The sequence below is a fragment of the Ursus arctos genome, unplaced genomic scaffold (assembly GCF_023065955.2).
Source record: "Ursus arctos isolate Adak ecotype North America unplaced genomic scaffold, UrsArc2.0 scaffold_31, whole genome shotgun sequence".
Taxonomy (NCBI): Eukaryota; Metazoa; Chordata; class Mammalia; order Carnivora; family Ursidae; genus Ursus; species Ursus arctos.
In genome coordinates, this window is record NW_026622997.1 from 23411626 (window position 1) to 23435604 (window position 23979).

Consider the following 23979-nt stretch of genomic DNA (forward strand, 5'->3'; position numbering starts at 1 on the left):
GATACTCTGTTGATGGACCGATTATGTTTCGATGTATAAGGGGAAAAAATCTAGAGTTCATAGATTATTATATATTTATTCCCTAGCATTTCTTTTTCTTGACCGTTTCGGTGAAATCACTAACTATATTGTTACAATCAAGATTTTTTTTTTTTAAAGATTTTATTTATTTATTCGACAGAGATAGAGACAGCCAGAGAGAGAGAGGGAACACAGTCAGGGGGAGTGGGACAGGAAGAAGCAGGCTCATAGCGGAGGAGCCTGATGTGGGGCTCGATCCCATAACGCCAGGATCACGCCCTGAGCCGAAGGCAGACGCTTAACCGCCGTGCCACCCAGGCGCCCCTACAATCAAGATTTTTACATAATTTGTCTTCTATTGAAAGTAACTATCTGAGGGATCAAAAATAAAATGTAATCTTTAAGATGTACAAAATTTACATGCTTTTATCAAAATGTGTAAATTTAAGTAAATGTGATAATTATTTTTCATATGTTTTCAAAAATGCGATTTTCTTCTATACTATTTAAAATTGTCAGAATAGGGGCGCCTGGGTGGCACAGCGGTTAAGCGCCTGCCTTCGGCTCAGGGCGTGATCCTGGCGTTATGGGATCGAGCCCCACATCAGGCTCTTCCGCTATGAGCCTGCTTCTTCCTCTCCCACTCCCACTGCTTGTGTTCCCTCTCTCGCTGGCTGTCTCTATCTCTGTCAAATAAATAAAATCTTTAAAAAAAAAAAAATAAAATAAAATAAAATTGTCAGAATAAAATGACAAACTGCAAATTAAAGTTCATGAGTATTGAATTTTTTAATCAAATTATTTTAAATCTGAAATTTCAATTTAATTTTTAAAAATTTTATTTAACCATTATTAATTTTTAAATAAAATACACTAAAAGCTAGTTAAAAATTTAGTTTTCACTGTCCATCTAGTTGCCAGTAGAATCAGCATCATGTTTCATGCCTATTATGTTATAAACATATACATACAAATTTAAAAGCAATATGAATTATTCAACATTGCAAAATTTTATTCAGCTGTCACGTACAATTGTTTCAAATATTGAGCTAATTCAAGAGAACCCCCAGATCCACAAAGGCAAGCAAGAAAACGAGCTCTCAGCCTTCTTAGAGAATAATTCTTCATTATGTAAGAAACGATGGCATTCATCTTGAGAGGAAGGATTTGTCACAATAATTAATTTGTATTTTCTCTTCCTTCAGTGATTCTGCCTCTCGGATCCTCCAAGCTGAAACCACACCTATTTCTGAACTCGATAGGGCACAACTCACAAACCTTCATGGCATTTGGACGGGATTGTTTCTTTTTGTTTCAAGGTCCCAGATGCAAGGCAAGGAAATGTGTTTCTCTGGGGTTTGAATAGGGTTAGCATGAGAGCATACATTTAAGAATACAGATTTTGCTGGGCCAGGACCAAGTGCCTAGTCTGAGTGGAAAAGTCACCACGTGTTCTTTAACCATTTATTTTTGTGTAGAGCCTTTTATGTCCAGTTCTGAGAGTGTGGGTGCCCCCACACTTCACGTTGTCGCATGATTCAACTCTCACCTACAATCATCAGAATCAGTGTTCTGTGATCAAAATTTGAACCCACCTGGGTGGGTTCAGTTGGTTAAGGGTCCAACTCTTGGTTTCAGCTCAGCTCATCGTCTCTGGGTCGCGAGATCGAGCCCATGTCAGGCTCCTGGGTGCGGAGCCTGTTTAAGATTCTCTCTCTCCCTTTCCCTCTCTTCTCCCCATCTCTCTCTCTCTCTCTCTCTCTCTCTCTCCCTCTATAAAACAAAAACAAAAACAAAAACAAAAACAAACTTGAACCCACTGGGATAGGTGACCAGAAAGCCTCATTTGGGCATGGAAATAAGCTGTTGAATCTAGAGCCACCAGCAAATATTTACAAGAAAGAAAAAATAAAAGCAAAGACCACCAAACACTTAAGAAAAATCAACACTGTGGAAGAGAGACACCAAAGGCAACAAATAAGAGAATCGACACTTGGAAACACAATGTTAATAAGAGGAGAAGCAAGTGATGACCAGATCCTGACAGGCCTTATTGGTCATGCTGAGGAGACTGGACTTTATGGACTTGTCAGAGGGCCTGTGGAAGGTTTCCACCAGGGAATGGCTTTATCATATTAGGTTATAGATAGACCACTGGCTGCAGTGTGAGAAACAGTTTTGAGAGGAATAAGATTAGAGACAGGAAACAATTTAGGAATCTATTTAATAGTCCAGATGGGAGTTGATAGAGGCCTGAACTAAGGCATGGGATAAAGAAAATAGTCTGAAAGTGCTCAGTAGATATAATCAGTAGAACATAATGATTGATTAGAGGTAAGGAATGAGAATTAAATCAGTCAAAGATAATATCCAGGTTTCTGGTGTTTCGACTGACGAGATCATTGTGTTGCTAATTGATTTTGAAAAATGGGAGCAGAAGCAGATTTGGTTAAAATTAAAATTTAAAAAATAATAGTCATAACAAATAACAGCAAATAATAATGATGGATGACACTTACTGTGCTGCTACTATATGCTATTTATGATTCCATTTCATTCTTTAAACTAACTACACCTACTATTCCAGTTAATGCTAAACACATTTTGAAAAATGGATACTGTTAATTAGTCTCTTTCGACAGAAAAAAAACCCATGGTGTAGCAAGGTCAACTAACTTGCCAAAACTCCTAGACGATACCCTTGATAAATAGTGTTATTGTTATTCCAGCAAATAGTGTATTAGGATTGTTTCTGATAATGTTTGCTTTAATTTACTGCTGCATAACAAAATACCAAAAGGTACTGGTTTAAGCCAACAATAAACATTCATCATATCACACTTTTTCTGTGGATCAGGAATTCAGGAGCAGTTTAGTTTGATGGTTCTGGCTTGGGATGTCTCATGTTGTAATCAAGATGTCAGCCAGGGCGATAGTCATCTGAAGGCTTGACTGGGACCGGAGGGTTCACTTCAAGATGGTGCACTCTTATGGTTGGCACATTGGTGCCATGATTGGCAGGAGGCTTCAGTTCCTTCCCATGTGGACCTCTCCATAGGGCTGCTTGAGTGTCCTCATGACATGGCCATTGACTTCCCCAGAGTGAATGATCCAAGAGAAAAAGAGATGGGAGCTACAATATCTTTTATGTCTTAGCCTCAGAAATCACATAGTGTCATTTCCCCAGTGTCCTATCAGCCAGATTCAGTGTAGGAGGAGAATAGAGAGAGATGAGCATCATTGGGGTCATCTTGGATACTGGCTGCCACATATCCCTTAACTTGGTCATGTGGCATTAAGTCACAGTACCTTCAACAGTGCAGCCTGGCTCTCAGCTCATCCGACTCAACCCATGGATAGATTTTTGGAGACAAGCATGCGCTCCATACCCTGAAAGCAATCCTTTATTAATATTGTATCTGTCAACCAAGCTTTAGTCATGGTGAGCATGAGGAAATTTGACATCGTAATCCCTGACGAGTTCCTTGAGGGCAATAAACCCCCCCCTGGTGGTTAACAGTATAGAAGGCCTAGCATATCTGATCTCTGTCTATGTGGAACCCTCATCTCTGGCCACTCTCTGCCCATTCATACTTTCCACTCTCACCTGTCCTTCTCCCTGCCTTGGAGCCCTTGAAGCTGCAGTTGTCTCTGCCTGGAATGCTTTTGCTTGCTTCCTCCCACTCTTTTTCTCCCTTGGTTTCTTATTCTAGACTTCAGCTTACTTGTCATTACCTCAGAGAGTGCATCCCTGCTCACACGGGACTCAAATGGAACCATGGCCTCTCATAATTGGGGGTCCTGAGCTATGTTCTGCCAGGAAGCAGGTGAAAAGAAATCTGTTGTACCTGAGGAAGGCAGCTACGTTAGTGCTCTCATGGGGGAAGAAAAGCACCATTTGTTATGGTTGTCATGAATAATAAAGGCAATTATTGCTACCATTTGTCAGTACTTAGATAACAGTTATGCCCTTGTCCTCATCTCCTTCAAGAATTTACTTGCATAAGCCGATAGTGAATAAAAGGGACTTTACTAAAGATGTCAAGGGAAGAATGAGAAGTAAACAATCTGAAAAAAAAAAAAATCTCCCCTAGATATCCCTGTTGCTCTGACATAGGGATAGTTCTGGTTTTTTGGGATTTTTTTCCACTTTGTTTTTTTTTTTTCTAAATAGGCTCCATGCCCAATGTGGAGCCCCATGTGGGGCTTGAACTCACCACCCTGAGATCAAGACCTGAGCTGAGATCAAGAGTCGGACGCTTAACCAACTGAGCCACCCAGGTACCCTAATGACATGGGGATATTTCATCCAGTGTTGTGCTGTAAATACTTACTAAGCAGGTCTTTGGAAGGTGGGAAGGGCTCATTTGTAGGCTTGCCAGGTGCCATGGTATAAATATTCTCACCATAGTTAATTTCATACTACCAACACAGTATGACCAAACACAGAGCTGGAAGGAGATGCCAAGGATCAGTCCTAGGAAGCCAATAGAAGCCAGCTCCAGCACATCCTAACACCCCTTCAACACCAACATCTCTAATTCTTTTTTTCTTCCTCAGATTTACTCCATCCCTCAGCTCCTAACCATCACACGTTGTCTATCCAGACCCTCTTCAGCATTCGGAAAAGCAAAAGGCCTTCAGTGAATGGATTCCCCCTTCCTAGAAGGCAGTCTACTTTGACAGCAGAGCTTGAATCTTGGGGTCTTAGGTCAAAGAAGCCCATCAAAGTATTTCTTCTAAACTCATGTACTAGAGCCAAGAGTAATTCAAGAGAATGTTATTTCCTGCTTCTCCTTACACATACACATCATCTCGTTTATCATCTTTGTCACTGTCATTTGGGATATCATTACCCAATTTTCCAGTTAGGAAATTGACGTTGAGGAATTTTTTCTTCAGTTGTATACCTTTATTTGACAATCAGCGATTAGTTCTCATCCATTAACTAGATTTTTGAAAGTGGTGACAGGCACATAGGTAACCAACGTGTAGAGCTTGTTTGGTGAAACTTCATCCTCGTTACATTTTCTGGACAACAGCACATGGATATGGTATGGAACATTCCTTATGCCTTTGGCCCAGACAGCTTTGTTGAGCCTGGTGTCATGTGCACATCTGGAGTTCCCATCTCCTTTATGGCAAATTTCTGGATCTCTTTGAGTACCTGAGGGGCACACTTCTTGAAACCCACTCCATGGACGTGCTTGTGAATATCGATGGTATATTCTCTGGTCACTACCTCGTTGATGGCCCTTTTTCTTCTCGCCACCCTTCTTTGTAGAAGCTATTCTGCTGGGCCCTTTCCAGGTTGGAAAAGTTGAAGTTGAGGGACTTTAAGTGACTTGTCCAAATTCATTGCTTCAGGAAGCAGGATACTAGGATTTGCTAGGGCTGTCTGATTCCATGTCTGTGCTCCCCGTCCTTATCTTACATTATGTGCACCTGTGCATCTGTGCTGGTCATAGAGACCTGACTGGGAAGCCCTGATACAGTTATTTCTCCATCAACCACACAGCCTTCCCAGAATGTTGCTGGAGAATTACAGAATTAACACTATGACTTGAATTTAAAAAGTGAGGTTTTTTTTTAAAGATTTTATTTTTAAGTAGTCTCTACACCCAGCATGGGGTTTGAACTCACAACCCCGAGATCAAGAGTTGCATGCTCTACCGACTGAGCCAGCCAGGTGCCCCCAAAGTGATTTCTGTTTTTTTAAAAGACTTTATTTAGCTTTTCCGGGCAGCTGCCAAAGATGGTGGAGGGGCAGGTCATGGCGCTGGATGGCCGAGGCCATCTCCTGGGCTGCCTGCAGACCATCGTGGCCAAACAGGTGCTTCTGGGCCAGAAGTCGTAGTCGTGCACTGTGAGGGCATTAAGATTTCTGGCAATTTCTACAGAATCAAGTTGAAGTACCTGGCCTTCCTCCACAAGCACATGAACACCAACCCATCCCGCGGCCCCTACCACTTCGGAACACCCATCTTCTGGCGGACAGTGGGAGACATGCTGCTCCACAAGACCAAGCGAGGCCAGGCTGCCCTGGACCACTTCAAGGTGTTTGATGGGCTCCCGCCCCCCATGACAAGAAAAAGCGGATGGTGGTTCCTGTTGTCCTCAAGGTGGTGCACCTGAAGCCCACGTGGAAGTTTGCTTACCTGGGGCGCCTGGCTCACCAGGTTGGCTGGAAGTACCAGGCAGTAACAGCCACCCTGGAAGAGAAGAGGAAGGAGAAGACCAAGATCCATTAGCAGAAGGAAAAGCAGCTCATGAGGCTATGGAAACAGGTCGACAAGAATGTGGAGAAGAAAACTGACAAATACACAGAAGTCCTCAAGACCCACAGACTCCTGGTCTGAGCCCAATAAAATTGACTGTTTATTCTTCACAAAAAAAAAAAAACGGACTTTATTTATTTATTTGAGAGAGAGAGAGAGAGGGAGAGAGAGAGAGAGGGTGCGCACATGCCAGGGCTGGTCCTACGAGTGAGGGAAAGGGGAGAGGCGGAGGGAGAGAAAGAGAGAGAATCTCTTAAGCACACTCCGGGCTGAGCGCGTGGAGCCCAACTCGGGGCTCGATCTCATAATGCGGAGATGGTGACCTGAGCAGAAACCGAGAGTTGGGCACTCAACCAACTGAGCTACCTAGGCGCCCCCAAAGTGAGTTTTAAATAAGGAAATTCATAAGACTTTTTTTTTTTTTAACGTGTGTCAACAATACAGGAAACACGGAGCTGGGAAGAGCTGTGGATATAAACCTGGAACCTAAGACTTTTTGAACATTTGTAGAAAAGCAATGAATAAGTTGTTTTAGGCCAAGTCTCATAGGGTGCTTCATGTGGGAAACAACCCAGGAGATAAGTGTTAACTATACAAAGCTGTAATATGTGAGATGGGATCCCTATAAAATAAGTTCACATTACTGAAACTCAGTTTCTGGTGGCCAGACTCCACTCACCCTTCTTTTAATAACAGTGCCCATTTTGTTCTGGGATATCTTGCCTCCAGAATTTTCAGTCCAGGTGCTCTAGGTGTTATTCATTCAGTGTCCTACTTCCTAAGGGTTCATGTGGGGTGAATTTTATGGTATGTGAATTATATTTCAATAAGGCTGTTATTAAAAAAAATAGAATTCATGGGACTCAGTCTGGCTAATTAGAATATTACATTCTCCTGGCCAGAGTGAATTTGTTCAGGGACAGTTACGTAACCCAATCAAGCTAATAAAAAGAGATGAGGCTTTTTGCTGGGATTGTTGAAAAGCACACCTTAACAAATTTTTTTGTTATTGAATTGAACTGGGAAGGTGATTCTAGAGATAGTTCTCTCATGGGGTCAGAGAACAAGCCCAATCTTCTCAAGGCAAATATTTAGATGGTATTTCCTGATGACACTTTGGTTTAACCTTCTGCCAAACCCAGCCTTGATTGATGCCGGATCTTTTCTTTTCTTCTTCTTCTTCTTTTTTTAAAGTTTATTTATTTAGGTAATCTCTACACCCAATGTGGGGCTCAAACTCATGACCCCAAGATCAAGAGTTGCATGCTCTACTGACTGAGTCAGCCAGCTGCCCCTAAAGATCTTAAGACTTTTCAGTACCATAAGCCGATAGCTTATCTTTCTTTCCTTAAGCCAATTTGGGTTGTGGTTTTTGTCACTGGCAACTAGAAAGAAGTTCTAAATGATGACACAACTCATACGAAAACTGGAGTGTAAGAGACACTCAGCTGTAGAATTATCTAAGTTAAGGATAGTTTCTGTAACAATGAACACCCCTCCACCATGGGATGCCTGGGTGGCTCAGTTGGTTAAGTGTCTGCCTTCGGCTTAGGTCGTGATCCCAGGGTCTTAGGATAGAGTTCTGCATCAGGCTCCTTACTCAGCGGGGAGCCTGCTTCTCCCCCTGCCTGCAGCTCTTCCTGCTTGTGCTCTCTTTCTCTCTCTGACAAATAAAGAAATAAAATCTTTAAAAAAGAAAAAAAGAGTGAACACCCCTCTTTCCTAGACTGGAAAGTTGGTCATTCTTATAGCCCTTAACTTGAAGTAGGAAAGAGCTGGTCAGATGACTACCATGTATTTTATCTTGGGACTAGGACTATTCATTGCCAAAGGATGGAATGTTAAAAGATACAGTACAACAATGGAGGAATTTGAGAGTGCGTTGGCTGTTTCCTGTGGCCTATGTGATGGTGCTCCATAAAGGAGGGCTTAGGTTGAAAGTGGCTCAATCTGATATCTAAGAGCTAGAATCAATATTTTTAAAATGCTCCTGATCCCACAGGTGACATCCAACCAGGTCTCCTAACGTACTTCTGTCTGACAAAGTGGGCAGTTACCAATTACAAACTGTGGCAGGAACACAGGCCTGGAGCAGATTAGCCTCACCTGCCTATCTGAGAACATCATTTTGAATTTCATAAGACAGATGTAGAGATGAAGCCGTTAAGCTAAGGGTTATAGAAGAAGAACAGAGCACTGGAGTTTGCTGCTAAGAAACAGAAGCCCATAGGTCCAGTTCTAGACTTGACGAGTTGTCCGGCTTTGGTTATTAGCTCAGAGAATTGCGCAGAAGCAAGAGCTAATGAAACTCCAAGTGTGGCATAAAGACTAGTGATCATTTCACCCCTAAGTCTCTTGTCATACTGTTAGTAGCTGAGGAGGTGTAACCTCAGGAAGGGAAACCCTCCCCAATGTCTATCTTAAATGTGGCCTTGGAGGAAAAGGGACTGTTTTGGTAAATTACTTTACTTCCAAGATCGGGGACCTTGCTATTCCTGTCCAGCAGTATATGATGCATGCTATGGATTGGAGACAACTGTATATTTTTTTCTACTTGTCTTTTTTCCAAAGAAGTGTTGATGGGGGCTGGGTAACAAAAAACCAAGATGACGGACAGATCACTACTCCACTTTTTTTTTTTTTTTAAGATTTTTTTTATTTTTAAGGGGCACCTGGGTGGCACAGTCGTTAAGCATCTGCCTTCGGCTCAGGGCGTGATCCCCGCGTTATGGATCGAGCCCCACATCAGGCTCCTCTGCTATGAGCCTGCTTCTTCCTCTCCCACTCCCCCTGCTTGTGTTCCCTCTCTTGCTGGCTGTCTCTATCTCTGTCAAATAAATAAATAAAATCTTAAAAAAAAAAGATTTTTTATTTTTAAGTAATCTGTATGTCCAATGTGGGGCTGGAACTTACAATCAAGAGTCACATACTCGGGGCACCTGGGTGGCTCAATCAGTTAAGCATCTGATTCTTGATTTCGGCTTAGGTCATGATCTCAGGGTCATGATCTCAAGGTCGTGAGATTGAGCTCAGCCTTGGACTCTGAGCTCAGTGGGGAGTCTGCTTCACTCCCTTTCTCTCCCTCTGCCTTTGCCCTCCCCCTGCCCCCTGCTCACATGCTCGCTCTCTCTCTCTCTAATAAATAATAAACCTTAAAAAAAAAAAGAGGGGTCACATGCTCAACTGACTGAGGCAGTCAGATGCTCCTCAGTACTCCACTGTTATTCCTGATTCTGTTCCCCAGGTACTTTGATCCTGGGAATAGTGTTGTGTCAATTCCAGTCTATTGGAAAGCAGATGGTGATGAAGTTAGAAATGCAAAAAGTTTATTAGGGGGCGGGGGGAGGATCCATAGGAATATTGATACTCTAAAAGATACTCTAAAAAAGAGATTTATCAGGAGTAGTGTCTGTAAAGGATAAAGGGGAGCAAGTTGGAGTGGTGGGCAAAGCCTTCGGTTGGCTACACAGATCATACAAAGCCTAAGTCAGTGCAATGGACAGCTCTACAGCAAAATTGCAGTTACAGTCATCTGCCTTGTGCAGAAGCGGCTAGATAGGAATAAGCCTGTCATGCTTAATCATTGCCTGGGAGGGATGCCCAGGAAAAGCGTGGCCTCCGGGGAGAAGCTGGGTGGGTCCTGAAGGTGCTGCTGATGAAGGCTGTTAGTTAGCTGCCCTCTTCTACAGCTGAAGAGATGTCCTTTCTTGAGAGCGGACCTGACGGTTGCACTTCCATGGCCGACATAGTGTTTGGTTCTTTGTATTACCATTATTAACCATACACATTATTAACCATACACATTGTGTTGCTTTTGTCATTTAAGCCGGGCTTTGCGGGGTTAAAGGAAGTCACCCAGAGAACTTCGACAAGTACTTCAACGGAGCCACGAGACAGAACTTTGCGTTGTCCTATTTTCAGGACGAAGTGATTGTGTTTTGGTTGCATATGGTATTCCGGTATGGAAGTGTGGGCATGTTCTAAAGCATGTGTATGGGAAGAAGGGTATGTGGGAATGTCAAGAAACAAATTGCATAGTGAAAATCCATTTTGCTACCCAGCACCTGTTCATCATTCTTCTAACAAAAGTTTCCTAATTTTCCTCAATGGAACCATTCTGTCCCACGCAACCAATCCTGATGCTTTAGAGAGAAGCTCATTCCACCCCTGCTTCCAGGGGTGGGCGTGGCTCAGCCTTAGCCAATCAATGCATTGCATTCTCCTTGCCATCCTGATAATACAAAGGCAGGCACAAGATCCAGTCAGAGCCAATAATACCACGCAGAGAGACTTTTTTTTAGATTGTTGAGTGAAAAGCAAATTTTTTCGTTTTCTTCTGGGCTTGAATCTGGAAATCGGCCTTGAAGCTAATGACAGCCATCTTGACACCTTGTAGAGAGTCTGACAATGAAGATGAAGTCAAGATGAATGATAGAGCCAAGAGGCTGAGAGAGATGGGTGCTGGCTGAAACTATTTGAGGCTCTAAATCCACTTTCACCTGATGCATGATCCCTCCTAAAATTTGAACATGTTTTACCTAAGAAAATTTGGTATATATACATACATTGTGTATACACACATATATACACATTTGTATTTACTTCTATATCTACTATTACATATTAAAAACAAGTTTATACTGTAATCTCCATTTCAAATCCAATACCAAAGGGTTCATTCTTATTTTCCTATTTTTTTTTAAGTCATCTCTATGCCCAATGTGGGGCCCAAACTAATGACCCCGAGATCAAGTGTCACATATTCTGCAAACTGAGCCAGTCAGGTGCCCCTTATTTTCCTCTCTCTAATTGTCTTTGACAGTAAGAAGCTTGGGTCCTGTTATGATGCATATACTAACTTATCTGCTTAATCCTCCTGTATGTAGCAAATCTTTCATTATGGCCGCCATGCCTCTTCCCTTGTCATAGAGCCCTCCTCACCCCACTTAGAATCTTACATCCTGCCCGCCTTGGGGAGCTCTGATACTTTGTGCCTGGCTGATACTGGTGCTATCCTACATCGATATCCTTTTCACCCACCTCTGACTTGGACATCCCACTCTGGGTCACCACTACTGAGTAATATCCATAGTATGGATGTACTGTGGTTTGTTTAACCATTCACCTATGGAAGGACATGTGGGTTATTTCCAGTGTGGGGAACTACAGACAAAGCTATTGTGAATGGTTGTGTACGTGTTTTCGTATGAACACAAGTTTTGTTTCTCTGGGATGAAAGTCCAGGAATGGGATTGATGGTTCATGCGGTAAGGACATGTTTCATCTTTTAACAAATGGCCAAATTCTTTTCCGGAGTGGCTCTCTTACTTTATACTCTCAGTCTAATGACTTTTTCTCTAAGTTGTTCAGGAAGGGCAGGGCAGGGAAGGGAAGACAAAGGGAGAGATGGGGAGGAAAGGAGGAAAAGGAAGAGTTAGTAATAAGCTATTACCTATATGTCTATGTCTGGTGTCTCTAATTTTTTTCTTTTGATTTAGCTTTCTGTTTTCATACCATCAACACATTATTTAAATTTTTATTGTTATGTAATATTTTCTTATAAAAGCACTTTTTACCTGTTCTTTTTAGCATTATTCTCTAATAGTTTCTCCATTAAAAAATTTTAAAAGCCATGTTATTCAGGTATTATACACATACAATAAAATTCACCATTTTTAGTATACAGTTCTTTTTTTATGATTTTATTTATTTATTTGAGAGAGAGAGAGAGCAGGGGAGGAGCAGAGAATCTCCAGCAAACTGTACTGAGCTCAGAGCCCAGCTCGGGGATCGACCCCAGGACCCTGAGATCATGACCTGAGATAAAACCAAGAATCAGATGCTTAACCAACTGAGCCACCCAGGGGTCGCTTTAATGTACAATTCTAACAGTTTCAACAAATGCGTAACAGCCACCACTAGCAAGGCACAAGGAAACATTTTCAAGTGTTGAAAATGTTTCCTTGTGCCTTTATTTTTTTAAAGATTTTATTTTTAAGTAATCTCTACACCCAGCATGGGACTGGAACCCATAATCCCGAGATCAAGAGTTGCGAGCTCCACTGACTGAGCCAGTCAGGCCTTTATAGCCAACTCTTCCCCCTGCCCCCAGTTCCTGTCAATCAATGATCTGTTTTCTGTCTCTATGGTTTTACTTTTGCAGAGTGTGATACAGATGGAATTAATTATACAATATGTAGCCACTAAAATCTGACTTTTTTCATGTAGTGTAATGTATTTGAGATTCACCCATATTGTTGTGTGCCTTAAGGGTTCATTCATTTTTCTTGCTTAATCGTATTCTATTGTATGTATGCCCCATACAGTTAATTATTTACTGGTTGAAGAACATTGGATTATTTTTCAGGTTTTTCTGGTATTTTAAAAACTGAATTAGATGAACATTTCCTGATTTCTACAAAAACTGTAATAATGTTCGTTATTTTCCTTTATAGTTTTTTTTAAAGATTTTATTTTTAAGTAATCTCTACACTCAATGTGGGGCTTGAACTCACAACCGCTAGATCAAGAGTTGCCTGCTCCACTGAGCTAGCCAGGTGCCCCTATTTTCCCTTATAATTTTCTCTTCCTTTTATTTATTTTTATTTTTTATTATTTTTTTCTTATTTATTTTTTATCTTCCTTTTGATTTGTTTGCCATATTTGTCTTCTTATTTCTAGTAATTGTGTTTTTCTCTCTTTGCTGTATTATATGTCATTTGTTCATTACATTGATCTCTTAAAAATCAGCTTTTGTTTTTGTCAAATGCATTTCCTTTTTTTTTTTTTTTTTAGTTTTTTAGAAGGGGAGGGGCAGAGGGAGAGAGTTTTTTTAAAGATGTTATTTATTTCTTTGTCAGAGAGAGAGAGAGCACAAGCAGGGGGAGCGGCAGGCAAAGGCAGAGGGAGAAGCAGTCTCCCCACTGAGCAGGGAGCCCCATACAGAACTCAATCCCAGAACCCTGAGATCATAACTTCAACTGAAGGCAGCCACTCAACCAACTGAGCCACCCAGGTGTCCCAGGGAGAGAGAATCTTAAGCAGGCTCCATGCCCCAGAGTGGAGCCCGGTGTGGGACTCCATCTCAGGACTCTGAGATCAAGACCTAAGCCGAAATCAAGAGTCAGATGCTTAACCAACTGAGCCACCCAGGCACCCCATGCATTTTCAATTTCTGATTTACTTACATCTGTTTTAGTTTTACTTCATTCAGGATTTACAAATTTTCTTTCTAAGATCTTAAATTGAATGTTTATTTAGTTGTCTGTTAGTAATAAAATAATTTAAAAGCCTATAGTTTTTCTAAGAAGAGTTTTCCTGCATTTCAAAGCTTTTGAGAAGTCCTTTATTATTATTATTTTCAAGGAATTACATAATAACGTTGTGAAGAAGTGTTGATGTCCTTTTAATATTATTTTAAAACAGACTTTTATTGTGTTCTTAATTTTCTCCTTAGTAAGTCCATTATTTAGGAAAATTTAAAATTTTTTCATGTAATTACATTTTTTGTTTTATACTGGTATTATTAAGTGTTGTTTTTATCACAAGTAATGGCCTAGAGACTATTTTGTATGTACTATAAATAGAGATCTTCGACTTCATTTAATTGATTCCAAATATCTGTATTGAAGATGTCACAACCCTTTGCACAATACTTCATGCACTCCGTCTCTCATTATTGACACTGGAGAATTAAAATCTCCAATATCATGTTCATCCTGTCAATTGCCTGTATTTCTAACAAACACATACACAAAGGGCTTTGGTTCATGTTCTTCTCTACGTAACTACGGCCACTTTCCCAGGTAAATTGTATGTTATGTCTCTTACTGCCAGAGTTCCTGAACCTCTACTCCAACCCTTGCTTCCTTGCAACAGCCCCCTCTCCTAGCCACATCCTGGACCTTGTTACAATTTGGGACTTTTCTACCTTTGGTATCTCACTTTGAGACCACATCCTTCCTCTCCATTCCTGACTCTCACAAAGCAGCAAACTCATCTAACCCTGCCCTCCAGTTCCCCAGTCTTTTCCCGTCTTCTAGTTGGGTATAGCCCATTTTCGATTCTCTTTCTTCTCAAACCCAACTTGATCCTCATTTTCAGTCACTTGGACCTTGTTCTTCCTGGTACCTTCAGTTTCGTTTCCTGCTTCTCTCTGTCTCCTCTCTCTGTCCTACAAATTCCCAACCCTGGCTCGCTATAGTCATCTGCCTTCTCCTCTACTTACCTTCAGGGGCTGCAGAATTAATAAAGATTCTTGACTGAGAAGGAGAAACCAACTGGAGCTAGCTTCAAAGAAAAACTGGCATGATGATTCTAATGTGTTTTCGGAGGACCAAGGGTCAAGAATGTAATCCGGCTGAGGTGCCTGGGTGGCTCAGTAAGTTAAGCATCTGACTCTTGATTTCGACACGGTCATGATCTCAGGGTCATTAGAGTGAGCCCTGTGTCAGGCTCTGCTCGAGGTGTGGAGCCTGCTTAAGATTCTCCCTGGCCCTCTCCCTCTGTCCCTCCTTCTGCTTGCACGCGTGTGTGAGTTTGCTCTCTTCAAAGAAAAAAAAAAAAGGAATGCAGCCTAGCCTCAAGAGGACCAGAATCAGGACTTCTCTTTTCATTTTTCATCTCTGCTTCTCTCCACCTGACTGCTTCTTTCTTCTAGAAGGCTTTCTGTTCTCTCATAGTCACATGGGAGCTCCCTAATATACAATTCTTCTGTTAAAGACATGTCAAAACTGATACTGGATGTTCTTAGTCTAAATTTCAAAATCATGGGGAAAGAACTCTGATGGGCCCAATTTTGGCCAGAAGTCAATTCGAGATCAACCAGGGCCAAAAGTGCATAGTCGTATTTTATAAAAATGGCGGGAGGCAATGCACAGTGGTTACCATATACTCACTCATGAACCCATGGCCAGGGAGGATAGGATGTGCTGATGGACCTCGCCAGAGTTGTATGTACTCATGAAATCCAGTACTAGGGTCAGAGAAATACGAGGTTCTGATTGAACTGGTCTTACTCACTTGCCCATTAGTAGAGGCTGAGCTAGTCCAGGGCTAACTGAACCACACAGAATTAGAGTAGGCTCTTCTGGATAAGGAAAAACAATGACTCTCTGACATAGTTGCTAAATGATAGCTAAGGAAGCTGACAAATTTCTTGGTGATTAATTACCACCTATTTATTGCAAGTGTAATTTGTGTAGGGCCAGGCTATGAGCTAAATAAGGTTTTGCTCAGTATGTTTTTGCTGCTTTATCTGAAGTTTAAAAAAATATCTTAGAACATTAAAATTTTCCACACTCATTACTAAATATTGAACTTTTTTCAAAGTCAAATATAAAAGACTTTAGATTATTTTGGGTTAAACACTTTGTTGTTTCCTTCCATTAATTAAGATAAGCAACAATCAATTAGATAAACTCATAAAAAATATAAAAAATTAAATTATAAAATAAAAATAAATTTATATGTGTCCTTGTCTAATAAACATCACGGTTATGTAAAAACAAATCAACTTCAGGGAGTATAGTTTTGCTTTGAGCAAATTCATTTAGGATATGAATTCTGCCCATATTTATGCATAAAATAATTAACTATGCTTTGAAAATAAGTGCTGTAATTATTCACTGAGTGCCTTTTTACTAAACATTTTTTTCTGCCTCCTTACAAATTATTTATTGAGAAATCATAGAGGGTAACTATGAGAACACACAAAAAGTAAGACAAAAATAATCTTGTTTCCTTTATTTTGTCCTGGCTTAGTTTTTCTTTTTATCTGGCTCTTAACTCTCCTTGAATGAACACCACCACCAACAGGGTTTATTCGAGAAATTTAGAATAACCAAATACACCAAAACTGAATAAAATAAAATGGAATACTCCCTCTTCTTCCTCCTCTCATAGCTGTTTCGATGTAAACTTGGTGTCTCTGCAGTTTCAGAGAATAAAATTCTCATAATCTCTGGCAGAGTTTCTGAGGAGCAAAGCCCTCCGTGGCCTTCATTATTTCTATTCTTCACTCTCAGAGACATTTGTTCCCAGTGGAATTGCAAATCTCTGAATTTCCCCTATAGATTTATCGCTGGTAGGAAAATATTTGGAAAGAAACCAGTGAGAGATATGGCTAATGGTATTAATGATGCATTTTTCTTTTTTTTAACCATAGGCCACGAATGTCCTATGATTAAAAAGGAAAAAAAGGATTTTCTTTTTTCCACATCTTCCTGGAAGTGACCACATTCTGATACTTGCCAGGGAAATGCATTTTCAGCATAATATTTTAATTGACTCCTTTTTTCAAGGTTTTATTTATTTATTTATTTATTTATTTATTTATTTATGTCATCTCTCCACCCAATGTGGGGCTCAAACTCACAACCCTGAGATCAAGGGCATGTTCTTCTGACTGAGCCACCCAGGCACCTCTATTTTAGTTGACTTTTTTTTTTTTTAAGTTTACTTATTTATATACTTATTTTTAAGTAATCTCTCCCCCTGCAATGTGGGGCTCAAACTCAGGACTCCGAGATCAAGAGTTACATGCTCTTCCAACGGAGCTGGCCAGGCACCCCTAGTTGACTTTTCTTTTTTTTTAAGATTTATTTATTTGAGAGAGAGAGAGAGAGAGAGAGTGAGTGAGTGCAGGCAGGGGGAGGGGCAGAGGAAGAGGGACAGGGAGAAGCAGACTCCCGGGAGACAGGGCTCTGATCCCAGGACCCTGAGATCGTGACCTGAGCCAAAATCAAGAACCCAACGCTCATCCAGCTGAGCCACCCAGCCAGCCCACCCTCATGGACTCTTAATGGTCACTGCTCAAATCTCATTAGAATGCTCTAGCTTTGTTTGTTTGTTTTAAGTCATATTTTTTAAATTTTGGCTTTTAAAATGATATCAGCCAAATGTATCAGATTTTTTAAGCTAGGTGAACAACCTTTACTTATTCCCCAAATATTTATATTTCAGGCACTGTGATACAATGCTTAGAAAAGTCACTATCTTTCCCCAGGAATATATTTCAGTGGTTTCCACCTCTTTGTACTATATCATCAATTTCTTCATCTCCATGGCATTGTTCTTATTTAGCGTATAATGATCTCTTGTTTCCTCCTATCTTTAAAACATAGTCCTTTTTTAAATTTTATTTTAATTCCAGTGTAGTTAACATACAGTGTTATGTAAAACAGTCAACCTTTATGAACCCACTTTCTCCACCACTACAGTCCAACATTTCTGCTCCTCTTCGCAGCAGATCTGCAGAGGTTTCTATACCTGTTGTCTCCAGTTTCCTTCTATCCTTCACCCTGGAATCCACTTCATTCAACTTCTACCCACACCACTCCACCATAACTGTCCTTCCAAGTTGCTCAATCCAATGATTAATTCTCAGTTATCTTACTTGACCTATCAGCATCATCTGACACTGTTGAGCGTTCTCTCCTCTGTGATGCACCTTTATCATTTGGCTTTTGGGATACCATATTCTTAGTTTTCTTCCTACCTTGCTGATTGCTCCTTCTCAGCTTTCTTTACTGGCTCTTCCTCTTTTCCCTCATCTTTAATTTTTTTATTTTTTAAAAATTTTAAGATCTTTTCAAGTAATCTCTACACCCAAGGTGGGGCTTGAACTCATGAACCCAAAGTCAAGAGTCATATGCTCTACTGACTAAGCCAACCAGGCAACCTCTCCCTTATCTTGATATCGGAGTGCACCAGGCCTCGGTCTTTGGTTCTCTTCATTATTTACGTTCATTCCGTAGCCAATCTCATCTAGTCTTTGGGCTTCATATGTCAGCTATATGCCAGTGACTCCCAAATTAATGTCTGCAGCCCAAACTTTTCACCTGAACTTCAGAATCATCCATCTAATTGCCAAGTTAACAATCCATTTGGATGCCTAAAAGGTATCTCGAGCTTAAGAAGTTCAAGACTGAGCTTCTGAAGCAACAACGCCTTTTAGCAATGAGCGTACCTGGTGCGCACATCTTGGTTTGTGAATATCACTTCTCACTAAAGGGACCATGACTTCTTGAAGAATTGGCTGATTCCGAGGGGCGGAGAAAGTACAAGGTGAGCCTGGAGCATCTTGTGGTTCCAAAATATAGGAAAGTGCTAAGAAAAAACAAAACACCCCCCCCAAACAGACTTGTCAAAAGAACACAGAAGCCATCCCAAAGGCCAATGGCCAAATCTGGGATATTTGGAGCATCAAAATAATGGTAGTAATGGATTATAAGCCATAGAATAAAATAGACATCTATGAGTTCATATTAATATAAATAAATAATTGAGCAGATAAATAAATGATGGGAAGGAACAGCTCATCTAATAATAAAAGTAGAAGGAATGATGGAAATGGAAAATTATCATTTGGCAAACACCACAGTAATAATTGTTACTTACAAGAATCATTAAGGGGTACTAAAATTAGTGGATGAGTGGATGTTGAGAAACAAGATACTTATATACTCTCAAAGTATCTTCACGCAAGGCATTTACTAATAACAAAGGGGAGGATAGTAACTTTCCATTGGAGAGATCAAGTGTTCAAAGTACATCATTACTAGTGAGACATTCCAACATCACGTGTTTCTGTGCTTGTGATGGGCTGACAGGGGCATGGCATCACTTCTATAGTAATACTGCCAATATTTCATACCTGAATTTAGTTATGAGGGAACATCAGACCAACTCAAATTGAGGGACATTGTACAAAATAATTGATCAATATTTTTCAAAGGTGTCAGGGTCAAAAAAGACAAAGAAAGAACAAGGAAGTGTCCCAGACTGGGACAGTTAATAGTATCATGTCAATGTTAATTTCTTGGTGCTGATTGTTGTACTTCATTTATATAAAATGTTAATATCTGGGGAAGCTAGGTAAAGGTTATGCATAAATTCATTATACTATTTTTTGCAACTTTAAAAAATTCTGAAATTATTTCAAAATTAAACATGATAATAAAAGGTAAAAGAAAAAAAAACAAATTAAAAAACCTCCTGAATTCCTGATCTCCCCCTTCAGTAATCAATTCCGAATTGTGGTAATTTCATTCTTCTTGTAGTCGAGGCCAAAAACTTTATCATCTCTTATCTCTCTTTTTTCCCCCTCATAATCTAGATCCAATCTACAGGGAATTCTATGGGCTGTGTCCTCAAATATGTCCAGAATCTAACTACTTCTTATCACCTCTGCTGCTACCTGCCTGATCCAGGACACCATCTGTGCTCCCCTGGATTATTACGGTTAACTCTTACTTACCTCCTTGAGCCATTCCTCTCTTCATAACGCTCTAACGGCTCCCATTTCATTGAGAGGAAAAGCTAAGGTTCTGGCTATGGCCCATAAAGCTGTACCTGATCTAGTTCCATTGACTCTCTGGTCTCCTTTCTTATTACTGATGCATTCACACACTCACTGCATTCAAACCACTCTGATCTTCCTGCTATCTCTTGAACATGGCAGGTGTGAGAGCCTTTAGAGCCTTTCCACTGGCAGGTCGCTTTTCCCTGTACCCCCTTCCTGGACACATGCCTTGGCTAACCTCCTCATCTTTAGTCTTTGTTTAAACGTTTTTTTCTCCATTAGCCTACTCTGACAACCAGCTTTAAGAATTGCAGGACTTCACTCTTGGTTATCCTTACTTTGCTACAAATTTTTGGCCATTTTTATCACCTTTGAACATATAATTTTTATTTATGTCATATTTACTGTGTATCATCTATCTGTACCTGCTAGCATGTAAACTCTTAAGAGGGCAGAAATTGTGGTCTGTTGTTTTGTTTTGTTTTGTTTTAGTCTGAGAATTCAGAACAGCTGTTGGTATATTATATACACTGCAAGTCTATTACTCTATGAGTCGGTATATTTATCATATATCGAGTCACATATTACTGAAAGACAGAAAAAACATCCTATGTCTCTTTCCCACAGACACTTATAAACAATCAGGGAGTTAGACAACAGATATAAATTATCTTTTTTTTTAATCAAGAGAATATGTAAAACCAAGGAATTTAGCTAATACTCTTTCAGTTGCAAGTGAAAGAAACCCACTCAAGTTAGCTTAAGAAATAAAAATGGGGAATTTACCTATTTACAAAACTAAAGAGCTCAGAAGTAAACCTAGCTTTGGGTGCCTGGGTGGTTCAATTGGTTAAGTGATGCCTTCAGCTCAGGTCATGATCCTGGGGTCCTGGGATCAAGTCCTGCATGGGGCTCCTTGCTCTGCGGGGAGCTTGCTTCTCTCTCTCCCTCTGCCTTCCACTCCCCCTGCTTCTGCTCTCTCTCTCTCTCTGTCAAGTAAATAAATAAATAAAATCTTAAAAAAAAAAAAAAGAAGAAGTAAACTAGCTTCAAGCAAGCTGGATTGTAGGGGGGCTGATAGTTGTCCTCAGAACTTACTGATTTCTCCCCTCATCATTCACATCTACTTTCCTGTGGAATAGCTTGGGCCCCAGGCAGGTGTTCTCCACCTGGTAGTTTCAGTAACTTCCAGCTGCAGGTTCTCCTGGCAGACAGAAAGCCTGGAATTCACCCTGGCCTAGTGTGGGTTACCTACCCTGCAGCAAGGGGATGTGCGCCTCTCAGTGCTCTGGCCTGGCCCAAAGGCACAGCTCACAAACCACTCATACGAAGAGTGGAAGAATCAAAACGGAAAATTAATCACAGAATTGGGCCAAACCTATTTGCGCAAACGGATAGGAGTAGCTTCTATTACTGCAAGTATAGCACTCTGACCCCTAGTGGTTAGATGACATGGAGACAATTCAGTGTTTCTTTCAAAGCGAACAGCAGGTTAATTTATTTCACATCACGTTTTTATATAATGTTTTTTTCAGTTTACTTAAGAATATCAGTGTCCTTCCTTTTTATCCTCGCCATTGAAGCCTTCACCTATTGAGGGCAAAGTTTCTTTTCTTTTTTTTTAAAGATTTTATTTATTTATTTGACAGAGATAGAGACAGCCAGCGAGAGAGGGAACACAAGCAGGGGGAGTGGGAGAGGAAGAAGCAGGCTCCTAGCGGAGGACCCTGATGTGGGGCTCGATCCATAACGCGGGGATCACGCCCTGAGCCGAAGGCAGACGCTTAACCGCTGTGCCACCCAGGCGCCCCGAGAGCAAAGTTTCTTTTGACATACTTTCTGTCTCCTCTATCTCAACTGTCACCATCTTTCTCCTTGGGTTTGTATTCAGATCCTGTGATAATGTCCTAACTTATTTCCTGATCTTCAGTCCTTTGTGAGAACCAACACCTGAAAAGGCTTCCTAAAAAACTGCTTTGGTTGTATAGTTTCTAGCTGGGGAGTTTACTCTGACACTTGATCAGATCCAACCCAAGACCCTGGGTCTAGAACCAATTTTCATGTGCTCCCTTCATTCTTTTTGCTTATGAAATCAGCTAGCTTTCTGTCACATGCAATGGGAAGCTAATGTAAATAATAATGCATTCACGTGATATGTGTTGGCCTGCTGAGCTTAAAAAATTGAGAACACTCATCCTTTTCTGATCTCATAAGAAATACATTAATACATTTAAAATTTCATTCTACTAAACTTATCTAATATTCTACACAGAAAACTTCATTATATTTCTCAGCATTTTTCAAGGGTGAATTAAGTGCATGATTTATTTCTCATAAAAAGACATCAATTGGTACAAATTTATAAGTATACTAACTAAAGGCTCAGATCATAAGCTGAAACTAAAATACATGTGCCTAAATGTTTATAATTTTCATGTTTCATTCTTTCTTTCTTGGTTAGTGGCTGAGATAGTAAGAATTCTAACTTCATTATTGTCTACATTTTCTCTTCAAGTTTCACTATAAAGACAAACAGAAAATGGAGTTGATCACTGACGGCTTATAGATTTTATTGTATATTTCCCTTATTTTTGTTTTTTCTCTCCAATGTTTATCTCTATGTGAATTTTTGCATTTTCAATGTTAGTATACAATTTCTTTCTTCTGAAGTATTCATATAAAGTTGCTAAAAAAGACCAGAGTAGGACTACCTACGCTTCAGTTTTCTTCTCTGTAAAAAGAGGATAAGAGTGGGTTCCCTGGGTGGTGCAGTTGGATAAGTGGCTGACTTTTGGTTTTGGCTCAGGTCATGATCTCAGGGTTGTGAGATCAAGCCCTGCTTCAGGCTCCACGTGCTCAGCTCAGAGTCTGCTTGAGTTTTTCTCTCCTTCTCCCTCTGCTCCTTACTCCCATTTGCTCTCATTCTCTCTCTCAAATAAAAAAATAAATCTTATTAAGAAAAGAGGATAAAAGAATAATAATAGTACTAATTAATAGGATTATTCATAGAGTTATTGTGATGAATCCGTTTGATAATTCACACGGAGGGCTTACTGTGGTTATTGGCACACACTTAAAAGTTCTCAAAAATTGTTAGCCTTTACTATTATTTTATGGATTCACTTGCATTTTTAGTGTGTCTTTGTACACATAAATTGGTTTGTCTGCCACCAAATTAATATTATATTTAATATTATATTTGTGGGCTGAGAAAACAATAAGGTAGAGTGTCTATTCTTACAAAGTTTACAATCTAATTTGAGAATCAAAGCATAGAGATTTAAAATTTATAAACAAAATGTGATATATAGATATGACGGAATATTATTCAGCCTTAAAAAGGAAGTTCTGACACATGTGACTACATTGACATGGTTGAAGACATTATGTTAAGCAAAACAAGTTAGTTACAAAAGGACAAATATTATATGATTCCACTTATATAAGGTTCCTAGAGTCATTGAATTCACACACTCAGAAAGCAGAACTGTAGTTGCTGGTGGTGGGGGGAAGAAGAAAAGGGGAGCTATTGAATGAGTACAGATTAGTTTGGGGGGATGAAAAAATTCTGGCAATGGTTGCATGAAAATGTGAATGTACTCAATGCTACTGAATTGTACATTTAAAAATGGCAAAAATGGTAAATTTTATGCTATGTATATCTCACCAAAATAAATAAGACATATAATTTTAATATTAACATAAAGGAAAATCAGAGTTCGATACTATAAAATAAACAGATAAACCAGTAAATTACAAATTATCAAGTGCCACTTTAATTTTATTTATAAAATGTATCTTTATTTTTTAAATAATTAATACATATGCATGGTACAAAAATAAAAGTTACAAAAGGGAATACAGGAAGAGTAAATCTTCCTGTAGCCAATATATATACATATCAATAGCTGTACTTGTACACTGTGAACACAATGTTGCAACTTTCTTTTTCCACTTAACCAATGTCTTGGATAGTACATTAAAAGCAACCTTATTCTTTCTTAAGAGCTGTATAGATACCATAAATATATTTAACCATTCCCTATTGAGAAGCCAGAGAGGGTTTCTGGTATTTTGTTATTACAAGCAACGTTTCAAAGAATAACCTGGCACATATGTCATTTGGTGTAACTGTGAACATTTCTGTAAGATAAATTCCTAGAGGTAGGGTCACTGGCTTTTGAAATGATTCATATTAAAAGCGTTTTCCCTTACCATTTCCCCATTCCTCACAGCCAACAACACCATTTAGGTTTTCAATATTTATTCATGTCTGAAGTGTTGTCCTCAAACCCATCCTCCTGAAAGGATCACCTGCTCAGACACTTTCACACTACCTAATTCATCCAAGATTAGGTCTGATGTCTGTTTTAGCAA

General features: G+C 39.9%; 2 pseudogenes; one reads left to right on the forward strand and one right to left on the reverse strand.

Annotated features, from left to right (window-relative positions):
• Positions 1-4958: 4958 nt before the first annotated feature.
• LOC130542204 (60S ribosomal protein L31-like) lies at positions 4959-5487 on the reverse strand (annotated as a pseudogene).
• Positions 5488-5776: 289 nt separating this feature from the next.
• On the forward strand, positions 5777-6380 carry LOC113264206 (60S ribosomal protein L13a-like; annotated as a pseudogene).
• Positions 6381-23979: the final 17599 nt, after the last annotated feature.